The sequence below is a fragment of the Microcebus murinus genome, chromosome 10 (genome assembly GCF_040939455.1).
Source record: "Microcebus murinus isolate Inina chromosome 10, M.murinus_Inina_mat1.0, whole genome shotgun sequence".
Taxonomy (NCBI): domain Eukaryota; kingdom Metazoa; phylum Chordata; class Mammalia; order Primates; family Cheirogaleidae; genus Microcebus; species Microcebus murinus.
The window spans coordinates 82015477-82023458 of NC_134113.1; positions in this window are offsets into that span (position 1 = coordinate 82015477).

A 7982-nucleotide genomic window follows, 5' to 3' on the forward strand; every position below is an offset into this window, starting at 1 on the left:
GTTTGCTTATTTATTTATTTTTTGTAAATTTTCATTATCTCCCAATTTACCAGGGTGGACCTTTGTCTTGTTTTATTTTCTCTACTTAGCAACTATTCACCTTACTTCTAAAAGTAATCATGGGCTTTTTATCCTCTCATCTCTTCCTTCCCTTAAATATATTGGAGCTTCCCAAGGGAAGAACTTGGCTAAAAGTAGAGCCAACCAGGGTGAAATAAGAATAGGCTGGGCGTGGTGGCTCATGGCCTGTAATCCTAGCATTCTGGAAGGCCGAGGTGGGAAGATTGCTCAAAGTCAGGAGTTCGAGACCAGCCTGAGCAAGAGAGAGAGAGAGAGAGAGAGACCCCGTCTTTATTTTTTCATTTTTATTTTGTATTTTTTGGAGACAGACTCTCACTCTGTTGCCTGGGCTAGAGTGAGTGCCATGGCGTCAGCCTAGCTCACAGCAACCTCAAACTCCTGGGCTCAGGTGATCCTTCTGCCTCAGCCTCCCAAGTAGCTGGGACTATAGGCATGCCTCACCATGCCCAGCTAAGTAGTTTTCCATATACCACAGAGCTCATATATTAAAATGACATTCGAAGATGTTCCTCGAATGATAAGGAAGTAGCAGCAACCTCTTAGGAAGCTGTTGAGACACACTCACACTCTATATCTGAAATTAACAAACTGGGGAAAAAATGAATAGAATCAATAAAGTTGTTAGGGACCGACCTTCCACAGCCCCACCAGACAGAAAAGCAGAGACATCGAGGATGCAATCACACAAGAGGAGGTTTATTTTCTGGCTAGCCAGGGTCCAAGCCCCAGAGCACCAACGCAGTGGCCACTCTCGCAGGCAAGGACCCCGACTGGGGTTGCAGCGTGCCTTTTATCCCTATGGTGCATACGCTATGCAGTGGCTGATCACGCGTGGATCATGCATTGGCCTTTAACATGATTGGTTGGCTGGCAGCCCCACTATACAGGGGTCCGAACAATGCAAAGTTGGCGCAATCAAGCAAGCAAGCAACGGTTTCCATGGCAAGCAAGCAACAGTTTCCAGAAGCCGGATGTTAGTTCCGGCTTCACTGGAGTGTGGGCCTTGCAGGTGTGCAATGTCTCGACCCCTCACATTCCCCCCTTTCTTTAGAAGCTGGTCGAGCACTCTTGCTCGTCTCTTGGGTCTTCTAAAGGTTTCAAGTCTGTGCTACCTGACTAGAGCTTTTGATACTGCGGCTGCAACACTAAAAGCTGTACTGTATTAACCCTTTCTTTTACAAAGGTTATTATCTTGTTTAATATGCAGGGTCCGAATGTAAAGACTAAGAGCAGAATTACTAGTGGTCCTAATAGCGTTGAGATAAGGGTAGTTAGCCAAGGGGAGCTGTTAAACCAAGATTTAAACCAACCTGCCTGCAGCTCGTTTTCCCGCTTGTGGCAGGCAAGCTCTTCTCTAACTTTAGCCATAGATTCCCTGACGACTCCTGTGTGGTCCGCATAGAAACAGCACTCTTCTTGGAGGGCAGCACATAGTCCCCCCTGTTGAAGGAACACTAGATATAGCCCCCTCCGATTTTGTAGTACTACTTCGGACAGGGAGGTCAGAGACTTTTCTAGATGGGAGATAGACTCTTCTATTCTTGCAATGTCTTTATTAATGGCTGCTCTCAAGGTGCTGAACCCTCTCTGTTGCATCGCTAGGGAGGAGATACCAGTCCCTGCTCCTATTGCCCCCAAGCCAAAAAGTGTGGCCAGGGTAATGGCTGCAAGGGGTTCTCTTTTTTGGTGACCCCTTGGCCTGCCCTGCTGGTGTATATGGTCTCTACTGTATGGTATATTGTGGGGCGCGGTGACAACGCCATTACAAGATGGCGCCGATTTCCGGTGGCCCGCCTGTAGTAAACAAGTTCAGCGCATGCGCAGAGTAAGTCCTGGCCTGTTCTATAAGTATGCATATGAAGGATCTTAGCTTGGCCTATCAGTAATAACCCTCGAGCGCTTTTAACCTATCCCCATCACTTCCCCCCTTCCTTAGAGTATATAAGTGTGTGAGAGCTTGTGCTCAGGGTCTTCCGCATCATGCAAGTTTAAAGGGAACCCCATTAAAGCACGGTCAGAAGAACTCCAGTTGCCGCGTCTTCCTTGCTGGCGAGGCGGGCGCGACAGTATATTAGAGGATTACTATAACACTAATGAATATTGCCTACATTTATACCTGGAGACGGAATGGTCCACTTCCTTTGAAATACAGAGTTCGACCTACTTGTAAAAGAATGAAGATCAGTCACCAGAGAGATGGACTCACAAATGCTGGAGAACTGGAAAGTGACTCTGGGAGTGACAAGGCCGACAGCCCAGCAGGATGTACCCCCTCCACCTCTTCTTGTTTGCCTAGCCCCAGTACTCCAGTGAAGTCTCCTCACCCACAGTTTCCTCACATTTCCAGTACTACGAATGGAACCAGCAACAGCCCCAGCTGTAACCACCAATCTTCCTTTGCCAATAGACCTTCAAAATCATCCGTCAATGGGTCATCAGCAACTTCCTCTGGTTGATACCTGAGACTGTTAAGGAAAAAAAAATTTAAACCTTCGACTTATATAGATATCTTCATGCCATTGCAGCTTTATAGATGCTAATACATGGGACTATCGTCCAATTTGCTTTCTTTTGTAGTGACATTAAATTTGGCTATAAAAGATGGACTAGATGTGATACTCATGGACGTTAATCAAAAAGAAAGATGGTTGCTATAAAGTATTGGTGTCTGGGAAAGCAGGCAAGATTTTTTTTTTTTCTGTGTGTTAGGGAAGATGTGAAATGGTTTCTGATTGAAACAATGGTTTCAATCCAAACCATTGTGTGGATTTGGAAGTAATTCTGCATTGGATATAACCATTGGGCAATAGTTTGTTAAACTCAACTAACGCCTACATTACATTTTCCTTGATTGTTCTTGTTATTATGCTGTTTTGTGAACCTGTAGAAAACAAGTGCTTTTTATCTTGACATTCAACAAACGGAAAGAATGTGCATAGAATAATGCATTCTATGTAGCCATGTCACCGTGAATAACAATTTCTTGCCTATTTAGCCATTTTGATTCCTGTTTGATTTTTACTTCTTTGTTGCTACGCAAAACCCACCAAAGGAAAGTAAACTTCAGTTTTACAATCTGTATGCCTAAAAGCGGGTACTACCGTTTATTTTACTGACTTTTGTTTAAATGATTCGATTTTGTAAGAATCAGATGGCATTATGCTTGTTGTACAATGCCATATTGGTATATGACATAACAGGATACAGTATTGTATGATATATTTATAAATACTACAAAGAAAATATTGCGTTTCATGCATTCAGAAATGATTGTTAAAACTCTCCCAACTAGGCCGGGCGCTGTGGCTCACGCCTGTAATCCTAGCTCTTGGGAGGCCGAGGCGGGCGGATTGCTCAAGGTCAGGAGTTCAAAACCAGCCTGAGATAGAATCTGAGGGTATTTTGTAAGAAAAAAAAAAAAACAAAACCAGCCTGAGCAAGAGCGAGACCCCGTCTCTACTATAAATAGAAAGAAATTAATTGGCCAACTGATATATATACAAAAAATTAGCCGGGCATGGTGGCGCATGCCTGTAGTCCCAGCTACCCGGGAGGCTGAGGCAGAAGGATCACTCGAGCCCAGGAGTTTGAGGTTGCTGTGAGCTAGGCTGACGCCACGGCACTCACTCTAGCCTGGGCAACAAAGCGAGACTCTGTCTCCAAAAAAAAAAAAACTCTCCCAACTAGTTCGACCTTAGCAGATACCCATACCCTATGCTGAGTCTTGCTTACCAGCATAGAATATTTTTAATGTGGATATCTAATTCTAAATTCTATTCCATTGGAAGCAATTGGCAAATCATTGCATTACTGACTTTTCTCCAGTAATACATGTTTACTTTTAAAATTAATTGTTGCAGTAAAGAAAAACTTTTAAGAAATATGGAAATAGTGTCTTAATTTTCCATTGGTTATGATGGAATTAATGTATTTTTAAAATGCATACTGATCACTGTAATTCTAAAACAAATTTTTAAATAAACCAAATTGCTGGAAGAAGGCATTGGTTTTTTTTTTGTTTTGTTTTGTTTTTTTTGAGACAGAGTCTCACTTTGTTGCCCAGGCTAGAGTGAGTGCCGTGGCGTCAGCCTGGCTCACAGCAACCTCAATCTCAGGGGCTCAGTGATCCTACTGCCTCACCCTCCCGAGTAGCTGGGACTACAGGCATGCACCACCATGCCCGGCTAATTTTTTGTATATATATATTTTTTTAGTTGGTCAATTAATTTATTTCTATTTTTGGTAGAGACAGGGTCTCGCTCAGGCTGGTTTGGAACTCCTGACCTTGAGCAATCCGCCCGCCTCGGCCTCCCAAAGTGCTAGGATTACAGGCGTGAGCCACCACGCCCGGCCTGGAAGAAGGGATTTTATCTAAAGTTATTGTAATATGTGGCATAGCTGTAATCTCAAATTTAAAAGTGCTTTTATCATTAACAATGGAATATGCCTTCTCTGTCATGTCTGGAAATAGAAGCAAATTATGATGAGCTTCTACAGGTATTTTTAAATAGAGCCAACCAAGCATGTTGAATTTATAATAGGAATAACCCCAATTTTCAGTTTGTGTTTTGCTTTGGTCGAACTTGGTGTATGTTCATCACCCATCAGTTATTTGTAAGGGTGTTTATTCTATCTGAATATTGTTTCATGTTCATATGGGGAAATTGTAGCTAAACATTTCATTGTCCCTAGTCTGCAAAAGAAGCACAATTCTATTGCTTTGTCTTGCATATAGTCATTAAACCATTACTTTTACATATATTGCTGTTATTTCTGCTTTCTTTAAAGATACAGTAAAGGTTGTTTTATGAAGCCACAAAATACATATATTTTTATTTTGACCTAAATTTATACAGTCCCATTGTAAGTGTTGTTTCTAATTATAGATGTAAAATGAAATTTCATTTGTAATTGGAAAAATCCAATAAAAAGGATATTCATTTAGAAAACAGCTAAGATTTTTAATAAAAATTTGAGATAAAAAAAAAAAGAACAGCTAACCCATATACAGAAAAGGTACTCTATGTTATAACTACCCAATGAATGGCTAGAGAATTAGAATTTAGTTCTTTTGCTTTTTGAGACATTAAAACCACAATTCTCTTCTTTCCCCACTAGTATTGGTTTCTCTCCCTGGCCCCTTTTTCTTCTTATAGTTAGGGATACCCACCAAGAACAGTGGCTCTCCGTTTATAAGCATATATTGCTACTGTAGTAACAACTCATCTACTTGAAACTCAGTTTCATGGAACTTAAATTCTTTGAAATATACCTGAGAATTGAGAAATAAAGAACATTGCAAAGAAAATGGTGTCCGAGAGACTATAAACCAATAGATGTCTCCAAAATTCGAACTCAGGGTTCATTTGTTCATATTGTGCTCCAGTTTATGTTATCTGAGAGCCATAAAAGTATCTTGTCAGAGATACTATGTTACTTGGAGATATGAAGATGAATAGAATACTCTCAAGGAATTTACAGTCCTAATAAGATTAGCTAATCTGGTTTTGTGGCTACAGAAGAATAAAAACAGCAAAATAGAATTAAGAAAGAATTCCCACACAAGGCAGAGAGATAGCGGCAATAATCCAAATTATTTTTGGTTCTATTCTTAACTCAGAGTGACTTGAGGCCAGTCACTCAAACTGGGGGTATTCATTTGGATTAGATTATTTTAAAGCTCCTGTTCCATTCTTCTAGTCTGCGAATATAGTTTATAAAACAGTTGACAATCTGACAACAGGAGATGATTTTTTTTTAAAGGCACAAGAGGTCAAAAAAACACAGTAGGGAGAGAATATAAACCAATAGATGGTAGTTAGGAGGCATTTACTATAGCAGCAGACCACTCTACCCTCTGCAGTAGGCTATATCATGACACATAACAGATATCGTTCACAACAGCCTATCAGGTAGAAAAGCCCAGACAGAACAATCATATGTTGTTATGTTTTGGGGGGTTTTTTTTTTGAGACAGAGTCTCACTGTGTTGCCCAGGCTAGAGTGAGTGCCATGGCATCAGCCTAGCTCACAGCAACCTCAAACTCCTGGGCTCAAGCAATCCTCCTGCCTCAGCCTCCCAAGTAGCTGGGACTACAGGCATGTGTCACCATGGCTGGCTAATTTTTTTTTCTATATATTTTTAGTTGTTTGGCTAATTTCTTTCTATTTTTAGTAGAGACAGGGTCTCGCTCTTGCTCAGGCTGGTTTCGAACTCCTGAACTTGAGCGATCCTCCTGCCTCGGCCTCCCAGAGTGATAGGATTACAGTTGTGAGCCACAGCACCTGGCCACCGATTGTTCTTAGTACACCCCTTTCTTAGTGATTCCATCCTCTGAATTTTTATTGTACTTTAATCCAATTTCTATTACCACTTATCACATTGTATTGTAATTGAAATCGATTGCCTGCTTGCCTGTTCTCCATTGGACTAGGAGAGCCTCAGGGGACATAGTGTTAGAGTCATGTTTTTACATTCAATGCTTATCATTGAAAAGAAACTAAATGAAGGCCAGGTGTGGTGGCTCACGCCTGTAATCCTATCACTTAAGGAGACAGAGGCGGGAGCATGCTGAGGTGGGAGGATCACTTGAGGTCACAAGTTCAAGACCAGCCTGAGCAAGAGGGAGACCCCCATCTTTACTAAAAATATATTTTTTTGTTTTTGAGACAGAGTCTCACTTTGTTGCCCAGGCTAGAGTGCCATGGCATCAGCCTAGCTCACAGCAACCTCACACTCCTGGGGTCAAGTGATCCTTCTGCCTCAGCCTCCCGAGTAGCTGGGACCACAGGCATGCACCACTATGCCTGGCTAATTTTTTCTATACATATTAGTTGGCCAATTAATTTCTTTCTATTTATGGTAGAGACGGAGTCTCACTCTTGCTCAGGCTGGTTTCAAACTCCTGACCTTGAGCGATCCGCCCGCCTCGGCCTCCCAGAGTGCTAGGATTACAGGCGTGAGCCACCATGCCCGGCCTACTAAAAATATTTTTTAAAAAAATTAGCCAGTCAATTATTTTTTTAAAAAAAAAAGTAAATAAATAAATAAATTTTAAAAAAAGAAACGAAATGAATTAGTGGTCATTTACAAGAAACATACATTTAGAGACAACAGTGACATAGCACCTCTTGTATATTCCTGGATAGAGCTGGAACCCATTGTACTAAGTGAAGTATCTCAAGAAGGGAAAAACATGCACCACATGTACTCACCAGCAAATTGGTATTAACGGATGAACACCTAAGTGGACATATAGGAGTAACATTTATCGGGTGTTGGGAAGGTGGTGGGGGAAGTGGGGATGGGTATATACAACCACAAACAAGTAAGATGTGCTACGTTTGGGGGATTGACACGCTTGAAGCTCTTACCCGAGGGGGGAGGAGGAGCATGGGCAATATATGCAACATTAACACTTGTACCCCCATAATACGCTAAAATAAAAAAATAAAAATAAAAATAAACCATACATTTACCAACAAACAAACAAAAACACCTCCTTTTCATATACAAGTTTGAAAGCACTTTAAAGAAACACAACTGAAGCTGACTCTTTAGGTTTCCAATTGTTTAATCATTCATTCATTTATTCATCAATGTTGTATAAGGTACCAGGCACTGGGCTGGGCATTGAAGACACAGAGATGAAGACAACCAGCTTTGCTGTTGCTCAGGGAACTAAAAAAGAGACCGGGGCACGGTGGCTCACGCTGGGAGGCCGAGGTGGGTGGATTGCTCAAGGTCAGGAGTTTGAAACCAGCCTGAGCAACAGCGAGACCCGTCTCTATTATAAATAGAAAGAAATTAATTGACCAACTAATGTATATATATAGAAAAAATTAGCTGGGCATGGTGGCATATGCCTGTAGTCCCAGCTACTCGGGAGGCTGAGGATAGC